The 22,476-nt window shown below is 45.6% G+C and overlaps 1 protein-coding gene across 10 annotated transcripts in view; it reads left to right on the forward strand.

Annotated features, from left to right (window-relative positions):
* Window positions 1-1,037: 1,037 nt before the first annotated feature.
* CALHM3 (calcium homeostasis modulator 3) overlaps window positions 1,038-22,476 on the forward strand; it is a 140,569-nt gene continuing 119,130 nt past the window's right edge. For 3 of the 10 annotated variants that reach the window (XM_063961993.1, XM_063961992.1, XM_063961994.1), the window contains exons 1-7: window positions 1,039-1,429; window positions 1,910-1,986; window positions 2,079-2,153; window positions 2,252-2,358; window positions 2,451-2,581; window positions 2,692-2,747; window positions 2,846-2,951. The gene's annotated coding sequence lies outside the window, so the exon portion shown is untranslated. Of the gene's footprint in view, window positions 1,430-1,909; window positions 1,987-2,078; window positions 2,154-2,251; window positions 2,359-2,450; window positions 2,582-2,691; window positions 2,748-2,845; window positions 2,952-22,080; window positions 22,137-22,476 lie in introns of all 10 variants that reach the window. The other 7 variants (XM_063961998.1, XM_063962002.1, XM_063961996.1 and 4 more) reach the window with 6 other exon arrangements.

The following is a 22,476-nucleotide window of genomic DNA, read 5'->3' on the forward strand; positions in this document are numbered from 1 at the left end:
ATGCCCCACCCGTAGTAGTAGCGTCCTTATATGTAATGCACCCCAGTAGTAGTAGCATCCTTATACATAATGACCCCCCAGTAGTAGTAGTATCCTTATACATAATGCCCCCCGAGTAGTAGTAGCATTCTTATACATAATGCACCCACAGTAGTAGTAGCATCCTTATACGTAGTGCACCCCCAGTAGTAGACGCGTCCTTATACGTAATACCCCCCAGTAGTAGTAGCGTCCTTATACGTAATGCCCTCCCGGTAATAGTAGCATCCTTGTACATAATTCCCCCCGAGTAGTAGTAGCATTCTTATATATAATGCACCCACAGTAGTAGTAGCGTCCTTATACGTAGTGCACCCCCAGTAGTAGACGCGTCCTTATACGTAATACCCCCCAGTAGTAGTAGCGTCCTTATACGTAATGCCCTTCCGGTAATAGTAGCGTCCTTGTACATAATGCCCCCCCCGTAGTAGTAGCAGCGTTCTTATACGTAGTGCACCCCAGTAGTAGTATCGTCCTTATACGTAATGCCCCCAGCCCCAGTAGTAGTAGCGTCCTTACACGTAATGGCCCCCCCAGTAGTAGCGTTGTTACACGTAATGCCCCCCTGTAGTAGTAGCGTCCTTATACGTAATGCCCCCCCAGTAGTGGCGTTTGGGGATTCCCAGGAAGCTGAAGCAGCCTCGCTGGGTCTCCATCCAACTTTTGCTGTGAAGCAGACACTTACAATTCCACACAAACACACACACACTTCACACATATATACACACACATACACACCCACCATACACACAATTCACACATATATACACACACACACACACACACACACACACACACACACACACACACTTTTTTTCTCACCCTCCACTTACCTAATCCAGTCTCCCTCTGTACAGCAGCCAAGTCCGTGTAGCTCCGCCCCTTTGGGCCCGTTTAGCCACGCCCCCTACCGTCCAGTGTAGCTCCGCCCCCTTCTGTCCCGTACTCGGCGGCGGCGCACACAGATGAGATGAGGGGAGGAGGCGTATCATGCTGCAGGTGCCTGCTGCCAGTGACTGTCATACAGTGACAGACACAGCAGTGGCAGCAGCAGCAGCAGCAGGGGGGACAGGACGGCGCAGCAGGGAAGGGATGCAGAGTAGGGGAAGCGCCTATCCGTCCCAGCGCCTCCCTGCACTGCATCCCTTCGCTGAGCGGGTAGCGCCGGGCCTGGGCCCAACACACTTGAAGCAGGTATTTTTATTTTTGGATCCTCATAGAAGAAAAGTATGGATCTATAAGTGAAGTTTTACCTCTATTTAGGTTGATTTAACTATTAGGGCCATCTCTAATTAAAGGAAGTGATGTATGTGGGCAAGTAGTTTAAATAGCAGCTGCAGCAATCACTGCTTCATTCTGTGACTTCCACATGCAGCTAAAGTTTCCCAGGGTGAGTGCACACATCATTTCTGTTTGTTTCATTTTTCTGAAGGCTTCAGTTAATAACTATGAATGTAATTCTCTTGCTGGTTTATTGGAATCAATTATTATTTATTATCTCTGTTTATTTCATTTCTTGAAGGCTCTAATTAATTACTATGAATGTAATTTTCCTGCTGGTTTATTGGAATCAATCACTATAAAGGTTAAGGCTGGCACTAACTTTATTAGAACTGTGCCCCTTATAAATAGTGACAATATTTCTTGAAAAGTTCTATTTTACAAGACACATTGAATATAGCTATTATTCCTACCACCAGAATTGTGCCTCTTGTAAATAGTGATAATGACTCCATCTGCTAAAAGGACAGTTTTTTTTTTTTTTTTTTGTGTTTTTTTTTTTGTGAGACCTATTTGAAGTTGTTATTATTCTTATTGTTAGAACTATGCCTTTTGGAAATAGTGACAATGTTTCCATTTTTCTAAAAAGATCTACTCTGTGAGACCTATTGAGGAAGCCACATCATTTATACTTTTGAGATTGTCAAACCAGCTATTTAACTCTGGGTATGTACACTCGTATGTATATTTGTAAGTGATTTTCAATGACACACCTTCCACTAAAAATTAATATCAAAAATTAATATTGATCTTTTCAGAGTTTTTACTGTATGAGGGTCAATACTTGAATCAGAAATAGTCTCTGTTTTTAAAAAGTGGACACCATTTTTTAGGTATGTCTATAGCAAATTGGATTATCAAACTACCTCAATTATTAAATTATATCAATAGGTATGTCTATATGAATAACATCATTTTTGTTTCCTATTAGGTAGTTTACAAAAATGCCGATATTCGGTTGTCAGCACTCCTAAGAGACTAAAATCAATAATTCCTCTAGGCGGTCCGATAAGGATTTACACCCAAATTAGCTTTAAGGTATGGTATGTCCTATGATTAATTAATAGAATTAAATAGGCGGTTAATTACTTAAATTGGTCCATATTGGATTCCTTTTTTCTCTTTATTAGGTAGTCCATATAAAACATCACCACCTAATTGATTATACTTCTTAGAAGGAACATCTTTTAGGAGCCCGGATATAAGAGCTCCACTTATTAAGTCCCGACATAGAAAAACTTTGAATAACCTTTTATTTGAGGTATGTCCAGTCGACAATTATAATAATAATAATAATAATAATTAATAATAATGTTTCATTAGTTTCATCAAACGAACACATCTAAGAATGTGTTTATGTCCATATTTTAGGCTATGATCATCTATACAAATCCATCGAGAGCAAATTAGCCCTTTTCCTATACTCGGTAGGTACTGTTTTTATACTACGTATATACAATTCTCCCAATTTTCAATAGCAGTTTTTTCTTAAATAGATCATTATTTTTATTTCCTCCCAAACAAGTTACCCCTGATGAAGTCGATAAGATGAAACGCGTTGGATTTGTCAGTCAAAAGATCACAACCTAGTTTGTGAAGATACTCCCTGTCGAGCTCGTACCTTGCAAAAGGTGAGGGAGTATCTAGGATCCATCTTACAAACGTGTTGGCTGTGTATTCTTTTGGTTGTATTTTATTTATGATTTTATATTATGAATTTTTACACAGTTCACATGTTCAATTATACGTTATTAAAATAATTTTAATAATTGGCCTGTTGGCCTCTTGTTTGGGTGACTATTCTGGTGAGGGGTGTCTGTTACAGGTCCCCAGATTTAAATATCCTCCAGTCTACATTCCGACAAAACTAATGCTGGAAGAAGTGTGTACATACATTCCACCTTAGCGCACTTGGGAATTTGTATACATACATACATACATACATACATACATACATACATACATACATACATACATACAGTATACTGGCAGTGCACTCACAGAGGGAAAAAGGGAGCATGGATGGATACCTTATGTAGTGAAAGAAGGCTCTTCTCTCCTCCCCAATTACCGGAGGCAGAGCGCAATTAAAGAGTGGAATCCAAGGCAAGCGTGGTACCAGTTCTTGAACACCGCCTCGCACGTGTGTCCATCCGTCCCCCCCCCCCCCCCCCTTCCCCACAGCAGCGGGGTAGCAGCTCCTCTCCTAACTCCCACAGCAGGCGCGCACCAGCGTAGTCTCCCGGGGTTAGCGCTGGAGTGGCCTCTTTACAGCCCGTGGCTTACAGGAATGAGTCCGTTTGACTCATTGCGGGCTGCACAAAAGAACTCGCATGGAGGTGAGGTGCCCTCTTCAGGGCAGGAGTCCGGCAGCAGCCGACTCCGCTGCCTCCCGGAGTTCCGCCTCTGCTACTAAGGCCTTCACTTTATGCTTACCTCCCAACTTTTCATTTGCAGAAAGAGGGGGACACGTGCGGCGAAGCCGCACGCACTCCCAAAAAAGGGCGTGACCTAAGAAAAGGGGCGTGGCTTCACAGGAGGACCCGCGATCGTCACTGAGGGGGCATGCCCAGCACTCTGTGAGCCGCTGGCATGCCCCCTCTCCTTCTGACTCCAGTGAATAGACGCTATGCGCACAGCGTCTATTCACCGCTGCTCTGCTAAGCAGGGCAGCGAGTGCATGAGCCTCCCAACTGCCCCCCCCCCACCACCACCACCACGGGACACTGCGGCCCGCGGGTGGGACAGTCCCCAAAAAACCGTACTGTCCCACGAAAATCGGGACAGTTGGGAGGTATGCTTTATGTACATTGTGCTACAGCGCCATCTGAGTGAACTGAATAGCGGCTGCTGCCTCTGGGCTGTGCACAGGAGATCTCATGATGGTAGTGAGAACTTGCGCATGCCTAGTGATCCGGCCGGGCAGTGAAACATAGCACTTCAGCACAAGGCTGATGCGCTGTGAGCTCTGGTGGGGATCGCCGGAGGGGGAAGTTTCCACTCTCCCACATCGGCACATGAGATGTTCATACATCTCGTCAGTGTTGCTTACTGCATTGCCTTGGGAAAGAGGTGAAGCAGGTAGCGTTATATCAGCATGATATGTGTAATACATCTACCCCTGGTACAGATGTACTAAGCTTTGGAGCGTGATAAATTACCAACTAATCAGTTCCTAACTGTAATTTTTCTAACACCGCCTGTAACATGGCAGTTAGGAGCTGATTGGCTGGTACTTTATCTCTCTCCACTTTATCACTCTCCAAAGCTTAGTCAGACTTGCCTACCATCCCGGAATGGCCAGGAGGCTCCCAAAAATTGGATGGCCCTCCTGACCCCCCAGAAGGGTGGGCAAGCCTCCTGTTTTCCTTGTCAGGCCCTCCACTCTCCCCCCCCCCGGCCCCTCGGCCACCCACAGCAGAGAACAAGTGGGCGGCCGAGGGGATCCGATGATGTGATTCGCGTCGAATCACGTCATCATAGCTCCGCCCACCACTATACAGTGCCTAGTTTATCGGCACTGTATAGTGGGGGCGGAGCCACAATGACGCGATCGTGATGTCACGCCCCCCAGACTGTCCACTTCCCCGTCATCACGCCCCTCGGTTGGCCCATCATGCCGCCAGCCACTCCCCCATGCGCCCACAACGCTTCCTCCTTCCGGAGGAGGGGGCAGCAAGGTAGACAAGTATGAGCTTAGTACCTCTGCTCCCCTGTGTTTTAAAAATGACAGGGGCTTTCAGTTGGTAGTTTATCTCTCTCCATTTTATCACTCTGGAAGGCTTAGTACATACAGTATGCCTCTTCTATTGTGTAACACAGAATATAATACACAAACACACTGAAGCAAATACTGCTTATGAAACCTGAAAATGATTAGGCTCAGTTAATGGTGGTCATTCCGAGTTGCTTTTAGCAGCATTGCACACGCTAGGCCGCCACCCTCTGGGAGTGTATCTTAGCTTAGCAGAATAGCGAACGAAAGATTAGCAGAACTGCAATTAAATAATTCCTTGCAGTTTCTGAGTAGCTCCAGACCTACTCCTAGATTGCAATCACCTCAGTCCGTTTAGTTCCTGGTTTGATGTCACAAACACGCCCTGCGTTCGGCCAGCCACTCCCCCGTTTCTCCAGCCACTCCTGCATTTTTACCTGGAACGCCTGCGATTTTTAGCACACTCCCTGAAAACGGCCAGTTTCCGCCCAGAAACACCCACTTCCTGTCAATCACACTACGATCACTCGAGCGATGAAAAACGTTGCTCGAGCTTGTGCAAATCTCCAAAGTTATGTGTTAAATTACTGTACGCATGCGCGCTGCGTACCATGCGCATGCGCATTTTCCACCAAATCGCTCCGTTGCAAAAAACGGCAACGAGTGAACAACTCGGAATGACCACCAATATGTACTGTCCACACTGTGGTGTGATTAGACAAACTTACTCAGACTTACCTACTTTATGGCTGCTCCCTCCAGGAGGGAGCAGGCAGGTCACACAAGAGGGGGCGTGGAGGAGGCGATACGGGGGCGTGGTGATGTGTTTGCATCATCGTAGCCATACCCCTGCTCTGTAATGCCCATATTATTGGTATTGCAGAGTGGGGGGCAGGGCTACGATGACACAAACTAGCGCGATCACGTCATCGTCCTGCCCCTTTTTCTATTTAACAGGCTGAAAGTGGTGGGGTGCAGCGGGAGGAGTGCGGCGAGCGGGATGCGGGAGACTTGCCCCCCTCCCCGTGGGGGCGGGAGTGTCACCCTAATTTCAGGAGCCTCCCGGCCTTTCCGGGAGAGTGGGCAAGTATGAACTTACTATTGGCCCAAAAGCTGGCAAATATTAATGAACCATGTGTATTTAAACCTTCAAATGAATCAGCGATAAGGGGCATGCTTCCCAACCCACCTCTTTCTCCTCCCTTTCCACCCCCCATCCCTTTTTGCTTACTCTTCCCCATTAGGTATTCATCAGTACTCATTTAGCTCAAAATCTTATATCTTATATTTTATACTTCGTACTGTAAACAGAGATCAGAACTCACAAAATTCCCAAATCCACTGATGGGAATATTGTAAAATACTTTACAGAGGCCAGCGATGATTGAAAATCAACCACGAGTATAGTGGACACATATGTTGCTCAAGAAACAAATCCGCAGTATAGTAATAGATGTAATGAGAAAATAAAATCCTAAAACACTTTGTCAGCACTGGGTCGTATTTCCAAACAAGTGGTATTTTCCCATTTGGGCTTATATAGTGGTGAAGGCAAGTTTCATTTATTTATAAGTAGCAGCCAGATAAAAGTACAATAAACTGGCATGCATCAGATCATGTGAGAGGAGTGAAAGACACGGGCGTAGCTACCATAGGTGCGGGGAGTGCGGCTGCTATGGGGCCCAGAGCTGAGAGGGAATGCTCCCAGTTATTAACCTTGCATCAACATTTTTACAATATTTACAGTTTAATACAATAAATGAAAAAATAGTATTTTACATCATAAATAATAAATTATAATACATAAAATAAATTAATGCAATCTAAATTATATCAAAGGATACATCTCCGTCATTAGCAAAATAATTAAATAAAACAGTTAAACATATACACATGACCACTAACATTAAACAGTATATCACTGTTACAATCCTGAGCACTCATGTTTTGTTTTTGTTATAAATTACCTTTGCTTCAGTTTGTGGAACTACAGGTCACAGTTAGCTCCTGCATAGTTGTCTGCCAGTGCCTTTGCTCCTGTACTCAGCAACTGACTTCAGAGGTGTCTGGATTCTGTAATTACAGCTCGTTACCTGGAAACTACTCCATGTGGTGTTCTGCTTCCTCTCTGGTCTCAGTTCATCTGTCCAGTGGGTATTGCCTTGTTCCAGTATTGAATTCCAGCTTCAACATCTTGCTGACAACTTTAGTCCGCCGACTGCCGCTACCTCCTGTGTCACCCCTGGAGTGCCTGCTGCTGTTCCATCTCCACGGCCCCAGCGTACCATCTGGCCGTGTGCACCCTGCCACCTTCTCCAGTTCCTGTTTGTTCCTGTGTATCCCTGCGGTTGGTCATATACAACACTTCTACCATAACTCCAGTCCAGTTCAGGTATCAAGTGACCCAGACAGGGGGCCGCGACCTGCACGTCGGAAGCCGCGAAGCCCATATCCCCTTGCGGGGTTCCCTGGTGAAAACCTTCCAGCGTGTTAGACTCCGCGCCTCTGTTCTGGGTAACGTCAACCACTTGGTACCTGATCCCGAATTCCGGATTCTGCACCAGTTCCTGACATTATAACTGGCCCACCACTTCCTGGGCATGGACCCGTCACCGCAAAATCCGGCTCAAATCTTGGCTGGTCAAATACAAAATTTGACGCAGCAACTGCAAGATCTAAAGCTTCGAGTTTCCACCCAGGAAGAAACTAGCAGGTCATTGGTTGTAACCAGAGCTCCTGGGCCTGAACCAAAGCTGCATCTTCCAGATCGGTTTACAGGTGACCGGAAACAGTTCCAGAATTTCCGTGATAGCTGCAAGCTATATTTCAGACTCCGGCCATTATCGTCTGGTTCTGAGGCTCAGCGAGTAGGTATCATCATCTCCCTCCTGCAGGGGGAACCCCAGTCCTGGGCGTTCGGATTAAAAATGGAGAATCCCGCCTTGCACACAGTGGATGCCTTTTTTAGCGCTCTAGGAATTCTTTATGATGACCCGGACCGAGCAGCTTCTGCAGAGGCTCACTTACGAGCCCTGAGACAAGGGAAAAACACGGCCGAGGTATACTGCACTGAGTTTCGCAGGTGATAGTGGTTGGAATGACCCAGCCCTCCGAAGTCCGTTCCGCTTAGGCCTCACTGAGCAAATTAAAGACTACCTTGTCCAGTATCCTACTCCTGAAACCTTGGACAAGCTCATGCAGTTAGCAATTCGAGTAAATCGTCTGATCAGGGAACTGAGGATGGAGAAAGGTGGAGGGTCACCATCTCCCTCAACAGTAGCCTTGGAAGAAGCCGAAGATTCCAGTGAACCCATGCAGATTGAGTCCTTTGGTCTTTCTGCTCAGGAAAAATCTCGTAGACGATCGATGGGCCTATGCTTATATTGTGGAGCCAAGGGTCATTTTGCTAATGTTTGCACCCTGAAGTCGGGAAAAGACAAGACCCAGGGGTAAAAGGGGTGTTACTCCTGGGTCTGGCTGGAATCTCTCCAGAAAATTCAGTCTTGCTTCCAGTTCAAATTAGTCTACCTACTCAGCAAGTTGCAGTCAAGGCTTTTGTTGATTGTGGTGCAGCTGCCAACTTTATGGATATCTTTCGCCCGGTCCTGGAACATTCCTATACTAAAGATGAAGCCTTCTGTGACTATTTGTGGCCTTGACGGTAACCCCCTCCTCAGTAGGCAAGTGTCTCAGCAAACTCCTCCTATTCATTTAACTACTGGTCTTCTGCATTCGGAGAAGATAATTTTCCTCCTTGTCAATTGCCCCATGGCTTCCATAGTCCTAGGGCTTCCATGGTTGAAATCCCATAATCCATCCATCTGCTGGAAGACAGGAGAACTCTTACAGTGGGGAACAGAATGTACAGGAAGATGTCTGTCCTTGCCAGTGCGATGCTCAAGTTATACCAGAGGGGCTACCGACTCCATATCATTTGCGGATGTCTTCTCCAAGAAAGAGGCGGATACTCTTTCCCCCCCCCCCCCCCCCATCGACCTTACGACTGTGCCATCAGTCTGGTATCCGAAGATAAATTACCTAAGGGTAGATTATATGCTCTTTCTTTGCCAGAAACTAAAGCCATGGAAGACTATATTCAGGAGAACCTAAGCAAAGGGTTTATTCGTCCCTCAAAATCACCAGTAGGAGCAGGATTCTTTTTTTGTGGCAAAAAAGGACGGCTCCTTACGTCCGTGCATTGATTATAGAGGACTCAACAAAATCACGGTTAAGAATTCTTATCCTTTGCCTTTGATTTCCGTGTTGTTTGATCAACTCCGGATGGCGGAAATCTTCTCTAAAATTGATCTTCGGGGGGCATATAACCTCATATGAATTAAGGCCGGTGATGAGTGGAAGACGGCCTTCAACACTCATTCTGGGCATTATGAATACCTTGTTATGCCATTTGGATTGTCAAATGCTCCTGCCGTCTTCCAAGATTTTATCAATGATGTGCTCCAAAAATTCCTGGGAAAATTTGTTGTGGTCTACTTGGACGATATCCTGATATATTCACGGTCACTTGAGCAGCATCGAGTCCATGTCCAGATGGTGTTGCAAAAGCTCCGGGAGCACCATCTATACGCCAAGTTAGAAAAATGTGAATTCGAAGTGAAGGAAGTCGCTTTCTTAGGATACGTCATCTCTCCCAAGGGGTTCTCCATGGATCCCAGTAAGCTTCAAGCAATTCAAGATTGGGCACAACCTACTAACCTCAAAGCTATACAACGCTTTCTTGGGTTCGCTAATTATTACAGGCGATTTATTCGTTCATTTTCAGACATTGTTGCACCTATTGTTGCTTTGACCAAGAAAGGTGCGGATCCATCACATTGGTCACCTTCAGCTCTACAAGCTTTTCTCAAGTTAAAAAAAGCCTTTATATCTGCACCTGTTCTTAGTCATCCAAATCCTGACCTGCCTTTTGTTATGGAAGTGGATGCTTCTGAAGTGGGAGTGGGAGCAGTCCTATCACAGAAAGATCCAGTGGATTCTAAACTTCACCCGTGCTCTTTTCTGTCCAGAAAGTTCTCTCCTGCCGAAGCCAACTATGATGTTGGAAATCGTGAACTGCTTGCTATCAAGTGGGCTCTAGAAGAATGGAGGCATTGGTTGGAAGGGGCGAGACACGTGATTACAATCCTCACTGACCATAAAAACTTATCCTATATTGAGTCAGCCAAGAGACTGAATCCAAGACAGGCACGATGGGCATTATTCTTCACTGGATTCAACTATGTGATCTCCTATCGGCCAGGATCGAAGAATCTTAAAGCAGATGCCTTGTCACGAAGCTTCCTTCCAATTCAAAATTCATCCTGCTCTTCTGAACCAATTATTCCGGTTTCCAATATCCATGCTGGTCTTGCTCAAGATTTAGTCTCCCAGATTCAAGCCAAACAGTCTCTTGCACCCATGGGGACTCCCTCAAGACTCCTCTTTGTCCCTAAAGAGTACAGGAAAGCAGTTTTATCTGAATTTCATGTAAAAAGAGTCTCTGGGCATCCAGGGATTTGAGATATGTAGGGAAATAGGAGAAGGGGATATGTTCTGCACCAGCTACTAATTCTAAATAATTGTTGTTTGAAGAAAAAAGAGAGAGAACCCCGATAAATGTCCGTCAGTTTGGGTACTAATTACTGGACGTTCGGGGATGCTACCAGAGACAAGTTGAGTTATACGAAGAAAAAGAAGAGGAAAGAATGTCTCTTTGCTGGCGCACAGATGAAAATTAAAATAACTTTTAATAGATTTGTTAAAATTGTCTAACCACGAAATAAAAGTGCAATTAACTTATGTGATATAATTACCATATATGGTGAATGAAAATAAATTATTAAAATCAAGGTTCGCTACCTGTCGTGTCTTTATTAATCCAAATTTAATGTATCCTAAGCAGGCTGTACTGTATTCGTACAATTCATTATATCAATTATTGGCTTATTAATTATAATTAGCCCAATATTAGGATGCCGAATACTTTATAATATTTATTAATTGTATACTAATAGTTATATCATAAGTTTGGCAATAGTTCCAAATATAAAGACACGACACAGGTAGCGAACCTTGATTTTAATAATTTATTTTCATTCACCATATATGGTAATTATTAGTGATGAGCACCGGAAATTTTTCGGGTTTTGGGTTCGGTTCCGCGGCCGTGTTTTGGGTTCGAACGCGTTTTGGCAAAACCTCACCGAATTTTTTTTTTTTTTTGTCGGTTTCAGGTGTGTTTTGGATTCGGGTGTTTTTTTCAAAAAACCCTAAAAAAAAAAACAGCTTAAATGATAGAATTTGGGGGTCATTTTGATCCCAAAGTATTATTAACCTCAATAACCATAATTTCCACTCATTTTCAGTCTATTCTGAACACCTCACACCTCACAATATTATTTTTAGTCCTAAAATTTGCACGAGGTCGCTGGATGGCTAAGCGACCCAAGTGGCCGACACAAACACCTGGCCCATCTAGGATTGGCACTGCAGTGTCACGCAGGATGGCCCTTCCAAAAAACACTCCCCAAACAGCACATGACGCAAAGAAAAAAAGAGGCGCAATGAGGTAGCTGTGTGAGTAAGCTAAGCGACCCTAGTGGCTGACACAAACACCTGGCCCATCTAGGAGTGGCACTGCAGTATCACGCAGGATGGCCCTTCCAAAAAACACTCCCCAAACAGCACATGACGCAAAGAAAAATGAAAGAAAAAAGAGGTGCAAGATGGAATTGTCCTTGGGGCCCTCCCACCCACCCTTATGTTGTATAAACAGGACATGCACACTTTAACCAACCCATCATTTCAGTGACAGGGTCTGCCACACGACTGTGACTGAAATGACTGGTTGGTTTGGACCCCCACCAAAAAAGCAATTAATCTCTCCTTGCACAAACTGGCTCTACAGAGGCAAGATGTCCACATCATCATCCTCCGATATATCACCGTGTACATCCCCCTCCTCACAGATTATCAATTCGTCCCCACTGGAATCCACCATCTCAGCTCCCTGTGTACTTTGTGGAGGCAATTGCTGCTGGTCAATGTCTCCACGGAGGAATTGATTATAATTCATTTTAATGAACATCATCTTCTCCACATTTTCTGGATGTAACCTCATACGCCGATTGCTGACAAGGTGAGCGGCGGCACTAAACACTCTTTCGGAGTACACACTTGTGGGAGGGCAACTTAGGTAGAATAAAGCCAGTTTGTGCAAGGGCCTCCAAATTGCCTCTTTTTCCTGCCAGTATAAGTACGGACTGTCTGACGTGCCTACTTGGATGCGGTCACTCATATAATCCTCCACCATTCTTTCAATGGGGAGAGAATCATATGCAGTGACAGTAGACGACATGTCCGTAATCGTTGTCAGGTCCTTCAGTCCGGACCAGATGTCAGCATCAGCAGTCGCTCCAGACTGCCCTGCATCACCGCCAGCGGGTGGGCTCGGAATTCTGAGCCTTTTCCTCGCACCCCCAGTTGTGGGAGAATGTGAAAGAGGAGATGTTGACAGGTCGCGTTCCGCTTGACTTGACAATTTTCTCACCAGCAGTTCTTTGAACCCCAGCAGACTTGTGTCTGCCGGAAAGAGAGATCCAAGGTAGGTTTTAAATCTAGGATCGAGCACGGTGGCCAAAATGTAGTGCTCTGATTTCAACAGATTGACCACCCGTGAATCCTTGTTAAGCGAATTAAGGGCTCCATCCACAAGTCCCACATGCCTAGCGGAATCGCTCTGTGTTAGCTCCTCCTTCAATGTCTCCAGCTTCTTGAGGGGAATGACCTGACTCAGGCTGGCAGTGTCTGAACTGACTTCACGTGTGGCAAGTTCAAAAGGTTGCAGAACCTTGCACAACGTTGAAATCATTCTCCACTGCGCTTGAGACAGGTGCATTCCACCTCCTATATCGTGGTCAGTTGTATAGGCTTGAATGGCCTTTTGCTGCTCCTCCAACCTCTGAAGCATATAGAGGGTTGAATTCCACCTCGTTACCACTTCTTGCTTCAGATGATGGCAGGGCAGGTTCAGGCGTTTTTGGTGGTGCTCCAGTCTTCTGTATGTGGTGCCTGTACGCCGAAAGTGTCCCGCAATTCTTCTGGCCACCGACAGCATCTCTTGCACGCCCCTCTCGTTTTTTAAATAATTCTGCACCACCAAATTCAAGGTATGTGCAAAACATGGGACGTGCTGGAATTTGCCCATATTTAATGCACACACAATATTGCTGGCGTTGTCCGATGCCACAAATCCACAGGAGAGTCCAATTGGGGTAAGCCATTCTGCGATCTTCCTCAGTTTCCGTAAGAGGTTTTTAGCTGTGTGCGTATTCTGGAAAGCGGTGATACAAAGCGTAGCCTGCCTAGGAAAGAGTTGGCGTTTGCGAGATGCTGCTACTGGTGCCGCCGCTGCTGTTCTTGCAGCGGGAGTCAATACATCTACCCAGTGGGCTGTCACAGTCATATAGTCCTGAGCCTGCCCTGCTCCACTTGTCCACATGTCCGTGGTTAAGTGGACATTGGGTACAACTGCATTTTTTAGGACACTGGTGAGTCTTTTTCTGAGGTCTGTGTACATTTTCGGTATCGCCTGCCTAGAGAAATGGAACCTAGATGGTATTTGGTACCGGGGACACAGTACCTCCAACAAGTCTCTAGTTGCCTCTGCAGTAATGATGGATACCGGAACCACGTTTCTCACCGCCCAGGATGCCAAGGCCTCAGTTATCCGCTTTGCAGCAGGATGACTGCTGTGATATTTCATCTTCCTCGCAAAGGACTGTTGGACAGTCAATTGCTTGGTGGAAGTAGTAAAAGTGGTCTTACGAGTACGACTTCCCCTCTGGGATGACCATCGACTCCCAGCAGCAACAACAGCAGCGCCAGCAGCAGTAGGCGTTACACGCAAGGATGCATCGGAGGAATCCCAGGCAGGAGAGGACTCGTCAGAATTGCCAGTGACATGGCCTGCAGGACTATTGGCATTCCTGGGGAAGGAGGAAATTGACACTGAGGGAGTTGGTGGGGTGGTTTGCGTGAGCTTGGTTACAAGAGGAAGGGATTTACTGGTCAGTGGACTGCTTCCGCTGTCGCCCAAAGTTTTTGAACTTGTCACTGACTTATGATGAATGCGCTGCAGGTGACGTATAAGGGAGGATGTTCCGAGGTGGTTAGCGTCCTTACCCCTACTTATTACAGCTTGACAAAGGCAACACACGGCTTGACAAATGTTGTCCGCATTTCTGTTGAAATACCAAAAAAAATCAGCTCTTCGGTGTGGAAGTATTTTCACCAGGCATGTCAATGGCCCTATTCCTCCCACGGACAACAGGTGTCTCCCCGGGTGCCTGACTTAAACAAACCACCTCACCATCAGAATCCTCCTGGTCAATTTCCTCCCCAGCGCCAGCAACACCCATATCCTCCTCATCCTGGTGTACTTCAACACTGACATCTTTAATCTGACTATCAGGAACTGGACTGCGGGTGCTCCTTCCAGCACTTGCAGGGGGCGTGCAAATGGTGGAAGGTGCATGCTTTTCACGTCCAGTGTTGGGAAGGTCAGGCATCGCAAACGACACAATTGGACTCTCCTTGTGGATTTGTGATTTCGAAGAACGCACAGTTCTTTGCTGTGCTTTTGCCAGCTTAAGTCTTTTCATTTTTCTAGCGAGAGGCTGAGTGCTTCCATCCTCATGTGAAGCTGAACCACTAGCCATGAACATAGGCCAGGGCCTCAGCCGTTCCTTGCCACTCCGTGTGGTAAATGGCATATTGGCAAGTTTACGCTTCTCCTCTGACAATTTTATTTTAGATTTTTGAGTCCTTTTTTTACTGATATTTGGTGTTTTGGAATTTACATGCTCTGTACTATGACATTGGGCATCGGCCTTGGCAGACGACGTTGCTGGCATTTCATCGTCTCGGCCATGACTAGTGGCAGCAGCTTCAGCACGAGGTGGAAGTCGATCTTGATCTTTCCCTATTTTTGGAACCTCAACATTTTTGTTCTCCATATTTTAATAGGCACAACTAAAAGGCACCTCAGGTAAACAATGGAGATGGATGGATACTAGTATACTTATGGATGGACGAGCGACTGCCGACACAGAGGTAGCTACAGCCGTGGACTACCGTACTGCGTCTGCTGCTAATATAGACTGGATGATAATGATATAAAAAATATATATATATCACTACTGCAGCCGGACAGGTATATATTATATAATGACGGACCTGCTGGACACTGTCAGCAGCACTGCAGACTCCTAAAGTAAGCTACTAGTAGTATCAAGAAGATAGAAAAAAAAAAACCACCACAGGTAGGTGGTATACAATTATGGATGGACGAGCGACTGCCGACACAGAGGTAGCTACAGCCGTGGACTACCGTACTGCGTCTGCTGCTAATATAGACTGGATGATAATGATATAAAAAATATATATATCACTACTGCAGCCGGACAGGTGTGTGTGTATGTGTGTGTGTATGTATATATATATATATATAAATTAATGACGGACCTGCTGGACACTGTCAGCAGAATGCGTTTATAGAATAAAAACACCACACGACGAGTGTTTAACTTTTTCAGGCAGACAATCACAATATACTGGTGGTCAGACAGTGGTCACTGGTCAGTCACACTGGCAGTGGCACTCTGGCAGCAAAAGTGTGCACTGTTAAATAATATGTACTCCTGCTACTGCTCCCCAGTCTCCCCCACAATTAAGCTGTGTGAGCACTGAGCACTCAGCACAGTCAGATATACATAGATGATGCAGCACACTGAGGCTGAGCACAGATATGGTATACTGTTACTGTGTCACTGTGTATCGTTTTTTTTCAGGCAGAGAACGGATTATATTAAATAATAATATAATAAAAAAACTGCACTGGTCAGTCACTAGTAAACTCTGCACTCTCTGAGTACTCCTAAGCTCCAGTAAATCAAGTGTCTCACTCTCCCTCTCTCTCTTCTAATCTAAATGGAGAGGACGCCAGCCACGTCCTCTCCCTATGAATCTCAATGCACGTGTGAAAATGGCGGCGACGCGCGGCTCCTTATATAGAATCCGACAGCGGGATGATGACGTTCGGGCGCGCTCGGGTTAGCCGAGCAAGGCGGGAAGATCCGAGTCTGCCTCGGATCCGTGTAAAAAGGCTGAAGTTCGGGGGGGTTCGGATTCCGAGGAACCGAACCCGCTCATCACTAGTAATTATTATATCACATAAGTTAATTGCACTTTCTTTATTTCGTGGTTAGACAATTTTAACGAATCTATTAAAAGTTAATTTTTAATTTTCATCTGTGCGCCAGCAAAGACATTCTTTCCTCTTCTTTTTCTTCGCATCCAGGGATTTCTAAGACTCTGGATTTATTGTCTCGCTCAGTTTGGTGGCCTTCTATGTATCAAGATGTTAGAGTTCATTCTTGCTTGTGAGATCTGTGCTCAACATAAAACTCCTCGTAAAGCTCCCATGGGACATCTTACGCCTCTTACGGTTCCCTCAAGACCTTGGTCCCATATTTCTATGGACTTTGTGGTTGATCTTTCCAAGTCATCGGGGTACAATACCATTTGGGTTGTGGTAGACCAGTTCAGTAAGATGGCTCACTTTGTTCCTCTTCGCAAGCTCCCCAGTGCCAGGGAATTGGCAACCTTGTTTATCCAACATATCTTTAAATTACATGGATTACCACAGGACATTGTCTCCGACAGAGGAACTCAGTTTATTGCTCAATTCTGGCGAGCTTTCTGTTCAGCCTTGGATATTAATCTTAGTCTGTCCTCTGGTTATCATCCGCAATCCAATGAACAGACTGAGCGAGTGAACCAGTCTCTTGAACAGTATCTCCGTTGTTATGTTTCAAAGTACCATAACGATTGGGTGGACCATCTGGCATTTGCTGAATTTGTAAATAATAATTCCAGTCACTTCTTCATCCATGTCACCCTTCTTTTGTCTCTCTGGGTTCCATCCTAGGTCTAACGCTTTTGACATCCTGCAGCAACAGACTTCTTCCCTTGATCCTGTAGCTCGTCTGAGGAAAATTTGGAGGAGAGTACGTCTGGCACTCAACCAAGTCTCTGTTCGTTCCAAACAATTTGCTGACAGACGACGAAGACCTTGTACTCTTAAAGTGGGTGACATGGTGTGGCTGTCCACTCGAAATATCAAGTTACGCCAGCCCTCTCAAAAATTTGGGCCTAGGTTCATTGGTCCATTCCGGATTATTAGACAGATTAATCCAGTAGCCTTTCGACTCCTTTTACCAAAATCACTTAAGATCAATAACACTTTCCACTGTTCCTTGTTGAAACCAGCATTTGTGTCCCAGAGATTTAGAAGATCTCCTTCCAGAAGGCCTGCCGCTGTGTTAGTTCAAGGTCACAAGGAGTTTGTTGTGGAAAAGATTCTGGATTCCAAGTTCAGGAGGGGTCAAGTTCATTTCCTCGTGCATTGGAAGGGTTACGGTCCGGAAGAGAGAACCTGGGTACCAGAGCGGTTTCTTCATGCACCCAGACTTAAGAGGTCTTTCTTCTGTGAATTTCCAGATAAGCCTGGTTCTAGGGGTTCTTAACCCCTCTTCAAGAGGGGGGTACTGTTACAATCCTGAGCACTCATGTTTTGTTTTTGTTATAAATTACCTTTGCTTCAGTTTGTGGAACTACAGGTCACAGCTAGCTCCTGCATAGTTGTCTCCCAGTGCCTTTGCTCCTGCACTCAGCAACTGACTTCACAGGTGTCTGGATTCTGTAATTACAGCTCGTTACCTGGAAACTACTCCATGTGGTGTTCTGCTTCCTCTCTGGTCTCGGTTCATCTGTCCAGTGGGTATTGCCTTGTTCCAGTATTGAATTCCAGCTTCAACATCTTGCTGACAACTTTAGTCTGCTGACTGCCGCTACCTCCTGTGTCACCCCTGGAGTGCCTGCTGCTGTTCCATCTCCACGGCCCCAGCGTACCATCTGGCCGTGTGCACCCTGCCACCTTCTCCAGTTCCTGTTTGTTCCTGTGTATCCCTGCGGTTGGTCATATACAACACCTCTACCATAACTCCAGTCCAGTTCAGGTATCAAGTGACCCAGACAGGGGGCCGCGACCTGCACGTCGGAAGCCGCGAAGCCCATATCCCCTTGCGGGGTTCCCTGGTGAAAACCTTCCAGCGTGTTAGACTCCGCGCCTCTGTTCTGGGTAACGTCAACCACCTGGTACCGAATTCCGGATTCTGCACCAGTTCCTGACAATCACCCCACTATTTACATATTTTGCAGAGGAAAACTGAGCAAAACTTTTTAGATCTTTGCTAAACCTGTTCCATCAATAATAGGGGCCTTTACAAACTTTTGCCTTGGGGTCTACAATATAACAAGATTCGCTTCTGGATTTGCTCATTATAATGTGGTATAAAGTGAACTGGAGGGCATTATAATATTACATACAGGAATACACTGTAATGTGGCACAATATGAAGTAGGAACACTGCATGTCATAATGTGAATTGGGGGTACTATGTTGCATAATGTCTGCTGGCAGCCCTATAATGTGACCCAGGGCACCACTATGTGGCAAACATTAACTAGGGCACTATTATGGGGCGTAAAATAAACAACTGCTGCGGAGAGGTGTCTCTCTAGGAGCATCGGGCCAGGGGACCCTTCAATATGTTGCTATGGGAACCACAAAGTTCTGGTTATGCTGAAGGAATCTGTGCTATAGTTTGGGGACACATGGCTCCCAGGAATGTGTTAAGGGGAAAAATTATAAAAGGTAAGATATTCAAGAAAGAAATGATATGAAAATTGTCAGAGTTTATTTTAGCCCTTCATGTCGTTAGCTCTCATTGTGTATCACAGGATCATGAAGAGGGGGTTAGAGCCAAGGTGATGTGACTAACTGAGGGGTCTATTTACTAAGCATTGTATGGTGATAAAGCACCAGCCAATCAGCTCCTAACTGACATATTACAGGCTGTGTTTGAAAAATGACAGTTAAAGTACCAACCAACCAGCTCTTACTGTATCTCTATCCACTTTTATCTATATCCAAGGCTTAATAAATAGACCCCTAAGTCACCTAGGAGAGTAGGCGAGTATAGACGACACTGCTCTTGGAAGTCAAACTGTCCCCTCTATAAATCAGTTGCGTAGCTCTGCACACGTGATGCAAAATGTGGCCATATTTAGAATTCCATCCTCCTTAAATCAGGAGCGGCAAACAGGTGGATAGAGGGTACGCTAACCTCAGTTTAGGAGAGGCATATGTTGCATGCCTCCTGGTGATGTAGCCTAAGCTGATTACTGCTAAAGGCTGGTGAACAACTACAGTAGTTTGGAGACCCCCTGTAACATCAGTAACTAGACTAGGCCTTATGCACTAGGGGACAGATAGATGTAAGCCATGGAGAGTGATAAAGTGAGGAAAGAAAAAGTACCAACCAATCAGCTCCTTTCATGTTACAGGCTGTGTTTGAACAATGACAGATAGGAGCTGATTGGTTGGTAGGTTATCTCCCTCCACTTTATCACTCTCTGAGGCTTATTACTGTACCTCTGCCCCAACAAGAAGACCCTCAGCATTGGGTCCCCTCTCATCATGTGTAACTAGCCCTGCCTGGTCAGTATTGGGCAAAAATCCCTTGGGTATTCAGGCCTGTCAAAAATGGATGCCACACACCACCAGGTAAAATGAGGCGCAGGGTCATAGTGGAAAGTGAAAATAATATGAAAGACTTGGCAGTTATTTACACTTGATGATGCTGCAGGTGGGTCTGGGACTGAGGGTCGACAGCACAAAGGTCGACACACCTTAGGTCGACATGGACAAAAAGTCGACAGGAACAAGGTCGACAGGAACAAGGTCGACATGGAAAAAGGTCGACATGAGTTTTTTATGTTTTTTTGGTGTCGTTTTCTTCGTAGAGTGACCGGGAACCCCAATTAGTGCACCGCGTCCCCTCGCATGGCTCGCTTCGCTCGCCATGCTTCGGGCATGGTGCCTTCGCTCCGCTACCGCTTCGCTCGGCACACTTAACGTTCCAATCGTAGTCCACGTAAATCGTTAAGTTTGAAAAGGTTCAAAGAAAGAGAAAAAAATTGTGAAAAACTCATGTCGACCTTTTGTCCATGTCGACCTAAGGTGTCGACCTTTGTGCTGTCGACCTGGAGTCCGGATACCCTGCAGGTGCGGGTTCAGTACGGTATGCCGGCAGTCGGGCTCCCGGCGACCAGCATACCGGCGCCGGGAGGCCGACCGCTGGCTTACCGACAGTGTGGCGAGCGCAAATGAGCCCCTTGCAGGCTCGCTGCGCTCGCCATGCTACGGGCACGGTGGCGCGCTATCACGCTATTTTATTCTCCCTCCAGGGGGGTCGTGGAACCCCACGAGGGAGAATAAGTGTCGGTATTCCGGCGCCAGTATACTGTGCGCCGGGATCCTGTCAGTCGGCATACTGAAGACCACCCTGCAGGTGCTTATGGAAGCAAAAGAGCCAGTGTGCCCATACTGTATGTGACAAAGGTTGAGTAGTCTGGAGTTTGTGGACATTACAACAGTAGTATTTAAGTAAAAAAGCCCACACCAAATGGTAAAGCATTTGAATTCAGATAAATACTCCCACAAACCCTTTGTTTACCATTATGCTCAGAGACATCTGTCTTGTATCCTAAAGTAGTCCATAGTTAAGCAACTTAGTGGAGCCAAGAACTAATAAACTTAAATGACTTAGAAGTGTCTATAAGCAGGCAGCAATCACAGCAGTTTCCCCACACTCCAGCTAATCAGACACAAGCAGCTCTCTGACTGGGTTATGCAGCAGGGACTGGCAATACTGGGGGATAGTCAGTAGTCATTGTGTGATCAGCCCAGCCTGGCATAGCTTGTGACTGAATACGGTGTGTGGTTGTCTCCGGGGGAGGTAGTTATGTGACCGGCAGTCAGAATACAGATGCGGGAGTCCCGCCGCCTTATAGTCCCCACAGTTGGCATGCTGACTAACAGGGGCTATTCCCACTCGTGGGTGTCCAGGACACTTAGAGTGGGAATATAACCTGTGGTGAGTGCAGCTCGCCACCAAGACCACAAGGGGCTTTGTTGCGCTCGCCCTACCCCGCCGGGCATCTGAAAGCAGGGATCCTGGCGATGGTATTATAACTGTCGACACTGTACTGTCACATTATGAACGTTAATATTGTTATTGTCGACCTTTTGACTACATCCCTGCACAAAAGTGCTGTTGCGATTGGGACAGACTGTATCAGAAATGTTGCTGAAAAGTGAAGGGCTTCCCGGGCGGTGACTGAGAGGTGTCTAGAGAGAAATACACGCAAAAATGGTCCGTTCAGGAGTCGTATTGTGTGAGTGAGACCAAAATCAAAATATGAACAGCGCTAAAAGAAATCAGTATGTAAGGTGATATTATTGGCCCAATAAAATATCAAATTATATAAATAAAATGCAATCAGAACCATCATTGTAATGGAACTTTCACCAGCCCATGCTAAGTACAAGACATCTGCATGAAGCGGCTTCTCTTCTCTTTATGCAAGACTCAGAATAGCAGGGAACTCAAGGTACAAGCCCACAACACGGCCATGACGTTCCAACAAGTCAGAGCAGTTCTGTGTGATTTCTTTTTCGCCACCCAGTATCCACCCTGAAACGCCTAATTTCACGCAAAGACAGATGCGGCAAAGATCCATCCAACTCAGAATGGGGCGGAGTTGTGCAAAAATGTGTACATTTCTATCTGTGTATGTGCTGTATTCTAAAACTCACCATTCGTGTCCGTGAGATCCACCCTAAGAATCAGCTCCTATATTTTATTGTGCGTGATTGTAGATATCAATGCACTGTATTTACGATCCACAACGTAGTTCTTTTGTTTTCTTGCACAGTAATTCTTTTAGTCTGTTGTTTTTGTTTTTACAAGAGATGAGCAATTTCTGTTTTTTATTTTAGTTTATTTTGCAGCAGCCAGATTAACCATTTTTGGATTTTCTCATTTTTATCACCAAAAAGTCTTTGTTTTTTTGTACAGCAAAAGGAGGGAAAGGATTCCACTAACCTGCTCTACACGGAGGTCCTCTCTAATAGGTGTGCTTCATGTTTAATAAAAATATGAAATTTTTTTGTGGAGGAATCTATGCCATACATTGGCTGGCGTGTGCAAGCTTGGATAAATAGACTGTATGAAACAATGAAATCTAATAATCCTATGTCAAGACTTAATATTGCAGCGGGATTGGGATAATGACTGTAATCCCTCTACTGGTTTTAAATTCCGTTATCAAAAGTCAAAGTTGATAACCGATGTGTCCCCAGCCGTCATAGAGGCTGGCTAGTCTGTAATATAGAAGCTGGCATGTGCAAGCTTGGATTGTAGCCTATATGAAAGAAATGAAGTCTATAAATCTTGTGTAAAGGTTTCATTTTG

This window comes from Pseudophryne corroboree, chromosome 3 (assembly GCF_028390025.1).
Source record: "Pseudophryne corroboree isolate aPseCor3 chromosome 3, aPseCor3.hap2, whole genome shotgun sequence".
Classification (NCBI taxonomy): domain Eukaryota; kingdom Metazoa; phylum Chordata; class Amphibia; order Anura; family Myobatrachidae; genus Pseudophryne; species Pseudophryne corroboree.